Here is a 12,997-nt window from a genome sequence, read left to right on the forward strand (position 1 = left end):
ATCCCTGGGTTGGGAAGATCCCCTGGAGGAGGAAATGGCAGTATTCTGTCCTGGGAAATCCCATGGACAGAGAAGCCTGGCAGCCTACAGTCCACAGGGTTGCAAAGTGTCGGACACAACTGAGCACGAGCACAAGAGACAGATGACTAAATCAATAACAGTAATATGAAGCACCCAATAAGATGTTTTTGAAGTTTCCCTTCATTGGTCTGAAACAATTTATTAGCATTGTGGTCACCTAGACTTTTGAAGTTTAGTAGAATTTTCCCTATGAAACCATTTGCAGCTAATGCTTTTTGTTTTCAATGAAATGGTTCTTTCAAAACTGTTTATCCTATGGAAATTGAGCTATTTAACTTGTAATCTTTATGAGGATCCATTTTATCAAATTCTATTTCTCTACCCATTTCAGATGGTGACTGCAGCTATGAAATTAAAAGACGCTTACTGCTTGGAAAAATAGTTATGACCAACCTAGACAGCATATTAAAAAGCATAGACATTACTTTGCCACAAAGGTCCATCTAGTCAAAGCTATGGTTTTTCCAGTAGTCATGTATGGATGTGAGAGCTGGACTATAAAGAAAGCTGAGCACCGAAAAATTGATGCTTTTGAACCGTGGTGTCGGAAAAGACTCTTGAGAGTCCCTTGGACTGCAAGGAGATCCAACCCGTCCATCCTAAAGGAGATGAGTCCTGAGTGTTCATTGGAAGGACTGATGTTGAAGTTGAAACTCCAATACTTTGGCCACCTGATGTGAAGAGCTGACTCATCTGAAAAGACCTTGATGCTGGGAAATATTGAAGGCGGGAGAAGAAGTGGATGACAGAGAATGAGATGGTTGGATGGCATCACTGACTCAATGGACATGAGTCTGAGTAAACTCCGGGAGTTGGTGATGGACAGGGAGGCCTGGTGTGCTGCAGTCCATGGGGTTGCAAAGAGTTGGAAACGACAAAGCAACTGATCTGAACTGAACCCATTTCATATAAATATTCAAATATGTTTAGAGGTATGCAAATTAATCTCATCAGTTCAGTCGCTCAGTCATGTCCGACTCTGTGACCCCATGAATTGCAGCATGCCAGGCCTCCCTGTCCATCACCAACTCCCAGAGTTTCTTTTCTATCAGTGAGTTTTTCCCCATTTGTCATTTTGTATTTGCGATTTCCCCCTATTTTCTTTAATTTTTAAAACTTGATTTATTTTGGCTGCACTGGGTCTCTGTTGCAGCAGGTGGGCTTTTTCTAGGTGGGGTGAACAGAGGCTGTCTTCCTTGCGGTGCGTGGGCTTCTCATTGCAGTGGCTTCTCTTGTTGTGAAGCACGGGCTCCAGGCATGTAGTAGTAGTTCCAGGGCTTGGGCTCAGTAGTTGTGGTGCACTGATTAGTTGCTCTGTGGCATGTGGGATCTTCCCAGACTAGGGCTCAAATCCGTGTCTCCTGCATTGGCGGGCAGATTCTTAACCACTGGACCACGAGGGAAGCCCAATACCCCCGCCTATTTTCTTAAGTTAGGCAGTAGTTTGCTAGTTTGCTAAATTTTTCAAGATACAAGATTTTGATTGATTAATCATGTTTTTCAGTTCTCTATCTCAGTAATTTCTCTGTCTTTATTATATTTTTGCCTCTTGTGCTTTCATTTGGTTTACTTTGTTGTCCTTTTTCTAACTTTCCAAGCTTGCAATTTAGTTCATCTATTTTCTTTCCTTCATTTATAATGGCTTTAAAGCTATAAATTCCCCCCTTCATCACTTCATTATGTGTCTTACAGAATCTGATTTGTTGTTTTCATTTCATTAATTTTCAAGAATCCTTTATTTCTATCTGTATTTCCCTTCTGTCTGACAGTATGTTAATAGAAAGTTTTTAATTTTCTAGATGAAGAGTCTTTGCCTTTAAAAAAAAAAAAATTCTAAATTTCTAGTTTTGTTGTACAATGACAAGAACAGTTCAAAATATTTGTACTTTTGGGGAAATACTAATGTTTTCTTTGTGACCAAACATATTGCAAAAATTAAAAAAGGGAGAAATTTCACTGAAAACAGTTGCAAAGTCTTGAAGGGGGTGCTCTCCTCACATGTATCTTCTTTCATAGCTTGCTTTACGTTCCTGGGCAGGAAGCTTACTTTATCACCTGATTTTCTCCTTGTTAAGCAACAGCGCAGTCGATGAGATCTGCAACTCAGCCACTCTGAACTCTTGCTTTCCTCAATGGTCTTGGGTTCAGAGTATCCCTTTCCAACTTCTTTCTCCATATAAAGTAAGGTTGTTCTCCTATGTTTTCTGGGCTTACCTGTGGTTTGCTATAGTTTGCATGTCCTAAATTGCAATTCCTCTGCCATTCCTGAATAAGTTCATTTTGCCAGTAAAATAACTATTTTATTTTTTAGGTTGATAACATGAACTATTTTTATGAATATAAAATGCACACTTGAGTAGATACATTATTACTGGACTAATCCTACAATTTTCCCATAAAAATTACTTTAATTTTTCAAAGTAAAAAAAAGAGATAGAGAAAGGAGGAAAGAGATCCAGGAAATCCTTATGTTTGGAAATAAAGGAATACACTTATTAAAAAAGCATGCATCAAATAAGATAACAGAATGGGCATTAATATATATTTTTGAACTGAACAATAATGAAAGTTTACATATAAAAACTTGTGCTCTGCAACTAAAGATGCACTTACAGGGAAATGCACAGCCTTAACTATTCTATCTCATATGTTTTTCATTTTCACAAATGAAAAACAAAATAAGTCCAATGAACATAGAAAGAAGAAAATTATAAAGAGCCAAAATAATGAACAAATAATAGAGTCAGTAAACAAGGTTTGTTCTGTGAAAAGACTTATCAAAAACAAGAGAAAAGGCATGCATAACTCACTATCAGGACTAAAAGAAGAAACTCAATCACATATAATATAGACATTAAAATATAATAGGTTGTTATGAACAACTTTGAGCCAGTGAAATTTAAAATTTAGATGAAAGGGACAAATTTCTTTACAAACATAGTTATCAAAACTCATTCAAAAAGACAGAAAGCCTACAGCCTTACAATTAAAGAAATATCTGTGGTTAAAAATCTACCCATAAAGGTACTATCATCACCCAAGAGCTGGTGAATTCTTCTGAGCATTTATGACAATAAAATATTCTAATTATAAAATACTTTATTTAAAATTCCAAATTTTAGAATGATTCAAAAGTACAGAAAGACTGAACCTCCCAACTCTATGAAACTAGCATAATTTTGGTACAGAATTCTGCAAGGGCAGTTAACAAGAAAAATTACAAGTCAATTCTCATGCATGAATGTAGCCACAAAAAATCCCAAACAATATGTTAGCAAACCAAATCCAGTCATGTATAAAATATATTATAATAAGTGGCACTGTTTCAGGAATGCATGGTTGGCAACATTAATAAATCAAATTATTAAAGCAGAAGAATCTTATGATTTTTCTCAAGAGCTGCAGAATAAGCATATGGTAAAATCAAATAAATATCCATTCACAATGAGATCCATTCTTTATGAAAACTCTTATCAAAGAAGGAATAAAAGGGAACTTCCCTAACCCTAGAGGGGATATACAATTACAAAATAAACAAGCCTCCATCCAGTGGGATGAAATTTAGAAAGCTTTTCCTTTTAGATCAGGAACACTACAGCGATGCCCACTCTCACTGCTTCCATACGATGTGCACCGGAAGTTTAAGCCAAAGCAGCACAGCAAGAACAGTAAACAAACAGCACAGGAGGACTGGAAAGAAGCAAGAACATTAACATTCACAAATGACACACTGTGTATATAGAAGGACTAGGAGATCTTCAGATTAATGGAGGGGGAAAGCCTCAAGAAGATGCAAAGGGCAAGGAAACAGATTCTTCCGTAGAGGTTCCAGAAAGGAACACAGGGAACACCAATACCTTGATTTTAGCCCAACGAGACCCATTCAACTTTGGGACTACAGACTGTAAGATAATAAATCTGTGTTGTTTCAAGCCACTGAATTTGTGGTTACTTGTTACAGCAGAAAACAAATGCAGTGAGTTTAGGCAGACTGTGAGTATACAAAAATTAATTCTATTTTTATATATCACCAATAAACAGAAAATTTCAGAAAGCTTACCATTTACAATGGCATAAAAATTTTAAAGTCCAAAAAATAAATCTACCAAACTATGTCTATGATTCTGTTCAGAAAATTATAAACAATTATTAAGAGAAATTAAGGAGTAATCAAAGGACTCTTTGAGACCCCATGGAATTCTCCAGGCAAGAATACTGGAGTGAGTTGCCGTGCCCTTCACCAGGGACTCTTTCCAACCCAGGGGTCATACCCAGGTCTCCTGCATTGCAGGCAGATTCTTTACCGTTTGAGCTACCCAGAAAGCCCACAAGGAGTAAACAAATATTTGAATCATAGTCATGACTGGAAGACAACAACACTATCAAGATGCCCATTCTCCCCAAACTGATGTATAACTTCATGCAACTCTAATCAAAATTCTATTTTTTTCCCTTGAAGGAATTTAATAGATGAATGTATAGTTTATATGGTGATACAAAATTCCAAAAATAGCCAAGACACTCTTGAAGACCTACAGGGTCAGAAGACTAGCGTCAGCAGACATATGAGGACTTACTAAAAACCTACTTTAACAACAGTGAGATACTGATGCAAGGATAGGCAAATAGATCAGTTTCTCTTTGGTCTAAAGAGACTAAAGAATCCACAAGCAAGGCAATATACAGACACTTAATTGATGACAAAAGTGGCGCTGCAGAACGCTAGGGAAGGAGTCTTTCAGTAAATGGGGCTGGGGCACTGGATATCTACATAAGAAATGAAATTTAAACACTACTTCACTCCACACACATAAATCATTTTCAAATGAACTGCAGCTCTAAATGTAAAGGGCAAAACAATAAAGTTTCTGGAAAAGAATACAGAATAATTGTATAATCACCAAGAGATTTATCAAACAAGATATAAAAAGCACTAACAAAAAAGATAAAGATAAGAAAAACTGAACTGTCATTTTAATTAAGAATCTTCTGTGTGCCAACTAGTTTAAAATAACTTGCTTGGTGGCTCAAACCGTAAAGAATCTGTCTGTGATATGTGAGACCTGGGTTTGATCCCTGGGTTGGGAAGATGTCCTGGAGAAGGGAATGCCAACCCACTCCAGTATTCTGGCCTGGAGAATTCCATGGACAGAGGAGCCTGGCAGGCTACAGTCCATAGGGTTGCAGAGTCAGACATGACTGAGCGACTTGCACTTTCAGGACCTGACATCTGAAAATAAAGAAAAATAAGATCCTGATTGGGCTTCCCAGGTGGCACAGTGGTCAAGAGTCCACCTGCGATGCAGGAGACTCAGGTTAGATGCCTGTGTTGGGAAGATCCCCGGGAGGAGGAAACGGCAACTCACTCCAGTATTCTTGCCTGGGAAATCCCATGGACAGAGGAGCCGGTGGGATACAGTAGAGGGGGTTGCAAAGAGCTGGACATGACTGAAACAAGCACAAGCAAGCAAGCAAGGTCCTGATCAGCACACAAATTAGGATAATTGTTCTCTTTGGGGATGAGGATGAGACTGGGGCAGAGAGGAGGCTTTTGAAGGTGCTAGCAATGTTCTAACCTGGGACATGGGTACAGGGGTGTTTGCTTTGATACATGTCATTAACATGCTGTTGGTGGAGTCCCCAGAGACCACTCCCTCATGTTCAGTGATGAAGGACCCCCAGGCATACAGTCCCAATACACAGCTAATTTTCATTACAACAGGCGGTAAAGACACACCATTAGATCAGCAAGGGGAAAAGACACGCCAGTCTCTAGGAATCCATGCTGGCTTTACATACTCTCTCCCTACTAGACAGCATGCTCTCTCTCAAGGAAAGCGTAGCTACATGTGCACAATGGTTCTTCCCTAGGGAACTCACCAGAGATGCAATGGTTAGGGTCTTTATCTAGGGCTGGTCACATGAGAACCCTTTAACCCCAAAATGTCAGCTTCTCAGAATGAAAGCAAGTGTTAGTGCCCCCCGTAGGCAAAAGGACCTTATTAGCTTAAGAGAGGTTCCAAAAGGTTCCAAGAGTTCCTAGACACCAGTCAAGGGCCAATCTTGCGTGCAGGTCTAAGGATAATTCTCAGGCCTACTATGTTAACTACTCCCACAAAGCTTATGGGCTTCCTTGGTGGCTCAGCAGTAAAGAATACGCCTGCTAATGGCAGGAGATGCGAGTTCGATCCCTGGGTTGTTAAGATCCCCTAGAGAAGGAAATGGCAACCTACTCCAGTATTTTTGCCTGGGAAATCCCATAGATAGTGCCTGGTGGGCTACAGTCCATGGGGTCACAAAAAAGAGCTGGACATGACTTAGCAACTAAACAACAACACAGTTTATATGGATGTTTTCTACACTTTTCCCCATGAAATATAATGTATATTATTTCACAGTAGGGTGGAGGAGAGGAACTTAAGAGTTTGGGATTGTACATATTGCTGTATTTAAAATGCATAACCATCAAGGACAAACTGTATAACACAGGGAACTCTGCTCAATGTTAAGTAACAACCTAAATGGGGAAAGAATTTGAGAAAGAATAGATACATGTGTGTATAACTAAATCACTTCACTGAACAACTAAAACTATCACAACACTGTTAATCAACTATACTCCAATGTAAAATAAAAAGTCAAAAAATTTTCATAATAAAAATGTTTAAAAATAATTGACTAAAATTATATTAAATCCACTTTTAAGAGCCACAGACGAGAAGATATCAGCAATATGTATAACAAATAAAAACTATGTGGAATGTAAAAATATCTCCTACAAAACAAGAAAAAGACAACTGCACAGAAAAGACAGAATACTTGAAGAGTCACTTTAAAAAAGAGGAAACAGTCCATAAATACAAGGTGCTCAACTTCATTAGTAATCCAGGAACTAAAACCATAAGAAAACACATACACGTACTTGACAGGCAAAAAACAAAATCACAGTATCAAATATTAGAAAGGATGTGGGGTAATGAAAAGTCTAATACACGTAGGAGTGCAACCACTTTTGAAGACCATCTGGCTTCAGATCAAAAAGTAAAACCTAAACATACCCTTAGACCCAGTGCTTCTACTCCTAGTTATATACAAACTAAAGAACGTGTGCAGCAGGAGTATATACAAGATCATTCGGGGCAACATTAATAGCCAAAATCTGAAACCAGCCCAAACGCCATCAAAAGCAGGGTGGATAAACTGAGGCACAATCAGACAACAGGATATTCTATGGCAACAAAATAAGCTTTTATTCTAAATCATTAAATTATTTAAAAAATTAGAAAACCTATATCTGCGCCTTCCCTGGTGGGCCAATGGTAAAGACTCAATGTTTTCACTGCAGAGGGCACAGGTGCGATCCCTTAAGCTAATAAGGTCCTTCTGCCTACGTGGGGCACTAACACTTGCTTTTATTCTGAGAAGCTGACGTTTTGGGGCTAAAGGGTTCCTATTAGTTATCCCTGGGGGAACTATTATCCCCCATGCCACAGGGCATGGCCAAAAAATTAAAGAAGAAAAGGAAAACTTGTATCTACAATATGGAAGAGTCTCACAAACGTAACATTGAATCGAAGAAGAAAGACAAAGTAGAAACAAACCATCAAGCCATTTACTGAGTTCAAAACCAGGCAAAACTGAATTAACTGCATTACTTACACGTGCAGACAGGGGGTACTGGGGGTACTGATAATGTTATATTTCTTCATCTGGGTGACAGTTACATGTAATTACAGTTTTATAATTATTCTTTACATTTACATAATTTTAATATAAAGTTAAACTCTATATTCTTTATTGTATATATACACACACAATGTACTTAAAAAATGTATCTACTTTCACACGCAAATTTTTTTTGCAAAAACAGCAACAAATAACAAATAAAGCATTAATATTAAAAACACATAAAGCTCCAAAGAACAAATGATCAGGGAGTATAAATACACAGTTAACCAGAATATACACATACAAAATAATCTTATGGAAAAATGTTCAACTTTTCTAATAATTAATACCATGAGACATTTCACACCTATTAAAACAAGGAGAATGGAATACTGTGATAATTTACAAGATAAATGACAACCACAAAGACTGAGAAGCTACGTGGAATAACTTAAAACTGGGGAAAAAAACAGTAAATTATGAATACACAAAGGTTATTTAGAAATTTTAAAATTTAAATTTCATGAGAAAATAAAAACAGCTGGTGAGTGAAAGATGGATTATGACTGCAAAATTTTTTTCTTGATATTGAGAACGTGGTTCATTAAGATATAGGACTTTTTAGATAAAGTAAACTCAATAGTTCCTTGCTATTCTTTAAGAACAAAGTCCCTATGTCATAATGCCAAGAACTTCCACTAGCTGCTTTTAACTTGTATTTTCACTCTGTGCCAGAGATTGTAGGAAGCACTAGAGGACAGAGATAGGCAAGACATAATTATTACCCTCAATGAGCTTCTAGATGAGTAGGAAATAGCCATGCCAATAAATAATTATAATGGAATGGGGTAAGTCCTACAAAGTCCTTGTAAAGTCTTTTCTTACAAGTCTTATGACTTCCCAGATGAAGGTAAAATTCAGGAAAATCATAGAGCAGCTTTCCAAAGAATACTGAATTGGGTCTTGAAGGACAACTGGAACCTTTCAAACAGGGTGGAAGTTGTGAAGAGTAGTCAATGCACTATTTGTGCAAAGCCTGGTGTGGACTAGCAAGGGTTAGAGCAGACTGTTCAAAGGCCTCATGTATTGAGCTACAAGCAATGGAGACCCACAATGGCTTCCCATTTTGCTCCCCAAAATACTCTGCAGTTACCCATGGACCTCTTTTTCTATCCTTTCTTCCCTTAAACAGAATAAATACAAAATACAACCCAAGTAACATACAGCTGTAATGCAATCCCATGAAATTTTTCACAGAATTAGAACAAATAATTCTAAAATTCATACAGAATCATAAAAGACCCCAAACTGCCAAAGCAATTGTGAGAAAAAAGAACAAAGCTGGAGGTATTGCTCTCTGAGACTTCTGACTATACTACAAAGCCACAGAAATCAAAACAGCACAGTACTGGCATAAGCACAGACACATAGATCAGTGCATCAGGATAGAGGGCGCAGACATAAACCCACACACCTGTGATCAATTAATTAATAATAAAGAAGGCAACAATATACAACAGAGAAGAGTCTCCTCAACAAGTGTGCTGAGTAAACAAAAAGCCAATCAAAAAATGGGCAGAAGACTTAAACAGACATTTTTCAAAGACATATAGATGGCTAACAAGTACATGAAAAGATGCTCAAAACTGCTAATTATGAGAGAAAATGCAGGTCAAAACAATGAGATAACACCTCATAATATTAGTGATATCTGACTCAAGATATCAGTCAGAATGGCTGTCATCAAAAAGCCTACAGACGATAAATATAGGAGAGAAAGTGGAGAAAAGAGAACCCTTGTATACTATTGATGGGAATGGTGCAGCCAGCAAGCAAAGCAATATGGAGGGTCCTCAAAAACTGAACTACCATATGATCCAGCAATTCCACTTCTGGGCATATATTTAAGAAAAATGAAAATACTAATTCAAAAAGATACATTCATCCCAATGTTCATAGCAGCACTATTTACAGCAGCCAAAACATCAAAGTAATGCATCAGCAGATGAATAAATAAAAAAGATGTGGTGTGTACACACACACACAAATAAATAATACTCAGCCATAAAAAACATGAAATTCCACCATTTGTAGCGATATCAGTGGACTCCGACCATTATCCTGCAATAACACTTAATGGAGTATAATCTGCAAAAATACCGAATTGCTGTGCTGTATACCTGACACAAATACAATACTGTAAATCAACTATACTTCAAAGGAAAATGTTACATGTTAAAATATATAGTTAACTAGTGCTACTACTAAGTCGCTTCAGTCGTGTTCGACTCTGTGGGACCCCACAGACGGCAGCCCACCAGGCTCCGCCGTCCTGGGATTCTCCAGGCAAGAATACTGGAGTGGGTTGCCATTGCCTTCTCCAAAATACCTACTATCTACATCAAAGGTCTCTCTCCTAACCTTAGAAGTAAATTAGGGCATTACTAACATATGCAAGAAAAATAATAAATTATTGCTTGGAGAGAAAGACAAACAGGTCTATTCCCTGCTGGTCCAGTGGTTAAGACTCTGCACTTTCCTTGCAGGAAAGTGAAAGTGAAGTCGCTCAGTCGTGTCCAACTCTTTGCGACCCCATGGACTGTAGCCTACCAGGCTCCTCCATCCGTGGGATTTTCCAGGCAAGAGTATTGGAATGGGTTGCCATTTCCTTCTCCAACTAGTACTACTATATTTAATATAGTGTTTATATTTAATTTTGTACTATATATTTCCTTTAAAAACTTTTAAAAAATATTTCAAACATACAGAAAAGTACAGAAAATAGAACAATTCCCATGTACCCACCAACCAAATTTAAGAATTTCTAAGTTCTGTCCTGTTGTTGTTTAGAAGCCATGGACTGTAGCCCGCCAAGCTCCTCTGTCCATGAGATTTCCCAGGCAATACTGGAGTAGGTATCTCCAGGGGAATATTCCAGAATCAGGGATCAAACCTGCATTTCCTGTATTGGCAGGCGAATTCTTTACCACAGAGCCACCAAGAAAGTCCAAACTCTATCCTATTTCTCTTTTAAAGGCATAAAACGTTTCAGATATATTTAAAATCCTATTCACTTCCCCTATCTTCCTCTCCAGAGACTGTGACTATCCTAAAGTGGATGTGTATAATTTCCCTGCACATTATTCTTTTACTGCACATCTAACACTACAGTCTTTTTCCAATTTTTAAATCCTGGGTTTCCTCATCAGTAAAATGAAGGCAATAGCTTCCGGTTGCTGGGAGGATGAGAAATATTATGCATAAGGTGGTTATCATGGGGACTGATGCTGAAAATGATTCAAGATCCAGAAATTTCCTTTCCTCCTACTAGACTATAAGTTACTTTTTGACAGTTAGCAGCCTGGCTAACTAAATGTTGTTTCAATTTAATTCTACTTATTATTTCACACAGAATACTCTGCCTCTCCCTTCTCCAATTTCGGCTTTCTCACTATGTCCCTTAACCTTTTTTTTTTAATTGAAGTCTAATTGCTTTACAATGTTGAGTTAGTTTCTGCTGTACAATAAAGTGAATCACTTACATAAATTGCTCCTTACTCTTGACAGGGGCACAGGAGTGCTATTTATCCATGTTGGTGGCACCAGGAGCTGGCTGTTGTTTTTCTCCATAACTTGTGGCTGACTTTTGCAAACCCATGGACTGTAGCCCGCCAAGCTAAGCCCCTCCATCCATGGGATTTCCCAAGCAAGAATACTGGAGTGGGTTGCCATTTCCTTCCAGGGGATCTTCCCAATCTTGGGATCAAATCCACATCTCCTGCATTGGCAGGAAGATTCTTTACCACGAGGGAAGCCCAAGCTGTCAGGTACCATTTCAGGCCACTAGACATCCAAAGTTGCAAGTAAGGGCAAGTAAGGGGTACATGAAGAATCCCCCGGTTGTACAAGGTGTTTTGGGGTCTGGCAGTTCTTAATTAAAATCCTATCTCTAGCATTTACAAATGCCCTTTCACAAAGACACGTGTTTGTGCTCTAGTCTCAATGGCTAAAGTGAGAACAATCCTACCTAGTTCTCTGGGTGGTGATAAAAGAATCCTTACTAAGTAGTAAGTACTCTATGAAGCATTTACTGGCATATACAGCATTAAGTCGGTTCAATACTAACAAAAACTCCAAGACGTAAAATAGGTCATCTCCTTCATATAAGAAGGAAACTGAGGTACTTTATGAGTTGGAGAGTCACAGACCTAGTATGTGCAGAGGCCGGCATCTGAACTCAGGAAATCTGATACAGTCTGTGCCCTTAACCATTTCCCTTTGCTGGAGGTAAGCTACAGTTAAGATAAAGGGGTGCCGGGCACGTGGTACACAGCACTCAAAACACCACTGCCTGGCTCATGATTGTGGAAGGCCATTTAGAAACGTACAGTGTTTTGGTTTTCCCTCGGTAGAGAAACGGGGTAGTGCCAGGAATCTAGACAGTTGACTGTTCTGTGCCAGGCATCAGGGCAGGCACTGGAGCACACGAACAAGAACATAGTGGGTGCCAGGCCGGCTCTGCCCCCGACGCCCTGGGACAGCCTGGTAAAGTTAGCCCCCGCCCCCGGGCCTCTGTTTCCGCATCTGAGGATCTTCTCTCATGCCGCTCGCGGGACTGGAGGACTCCGGACTCCGGCCTAGCCGAACCGAGGGAGACAACGGAAGGAACCGGAGAGGCCTCCCTCTCCATCCCTGGGCCGGATGGCCAGGAACGGAGCTGGGCCAGGCGGACAACCCGTAAGTCGGCGTGTGCGGGAACTCACCTCTCCTACAGTCTGGAAGCGGGTGGAACCAGGATCTAAACTACCCGCGTCGCTGCCACAGCCCCGGGGCCGCGCGCCAGCTCATTTCGCGCCGGAAGCCGACAGATTCCGATTGGCTGCGTCCCGAAGAAGCCGACCAATACTGTCCCTCGGTGGCACCTGTCCCCCGCCCCGTGGGCTGCTGGGGCAGGATACGCGTACAGGGCCGAGAGGGGCACGTATTCGCAAAGCCCAATCAAAGCCCGGAATTCGAGGTCAGGTGACTACAGTTTATCCCCCGGGCTTCCGGCCTTGGCAGAGTCCTTTGTTTTTAGTGAGTTAAAAAGTGTGTTGCAAAAGGCTGTCAGTGAGAAAGGCTCCTGGAACACGACTGTGGCTGAATTGAAAACCCCCGCGTTTAAGGGGAGCCTGAGATTTTTGAGTTCCCATAGGCCCCGCCAAGGCTCTGCGCCCCGGTCTTTTTGGTTCTGTCTCTGAGACTTTGA

The 12,997-nt window shown here is 39.7% G+C and overlaps 1 protein-coding gene across 2 annotated transcripts in view; it reads right to left on the minus strand.

Annotated features, from left to right (window-relative positions):
• The window catches only part of BLM (BLM RecQ like helicase), a 92,528-nt gene extending 79,866 nt beyond the window's left edge, over positions 1–12,662 (minus strand). For both annotated transcript variants that reach the window (XM_005887156.3, XM_070358321.1), the window contains exon 1: positions 12,513–12,662. The gene's annotated coding sequence lies outside the window, so the exon portion shown is untranslated. The remainder of the gene's footprint in view (positions 1–12,512) is intronic.
• Between the last annotated feature and the right edge of the window lie 335 nt (positions 12,663–12,997).

Source organism: Bos mutus, chromosome 21, assembly GCF_027580195.1.
Source record: "Bos mutus isolate GX-2022 chromosome 21, NWIPB_WYAK_1.1, whole genome shotgun sequence".
Taxonomy (NCBI): domain Eukaryota; kingdom Metazoa; phylum Chordata; class Mammalia; order Artiodactyla; family Bovidae; genus Bos; species Bos mutus.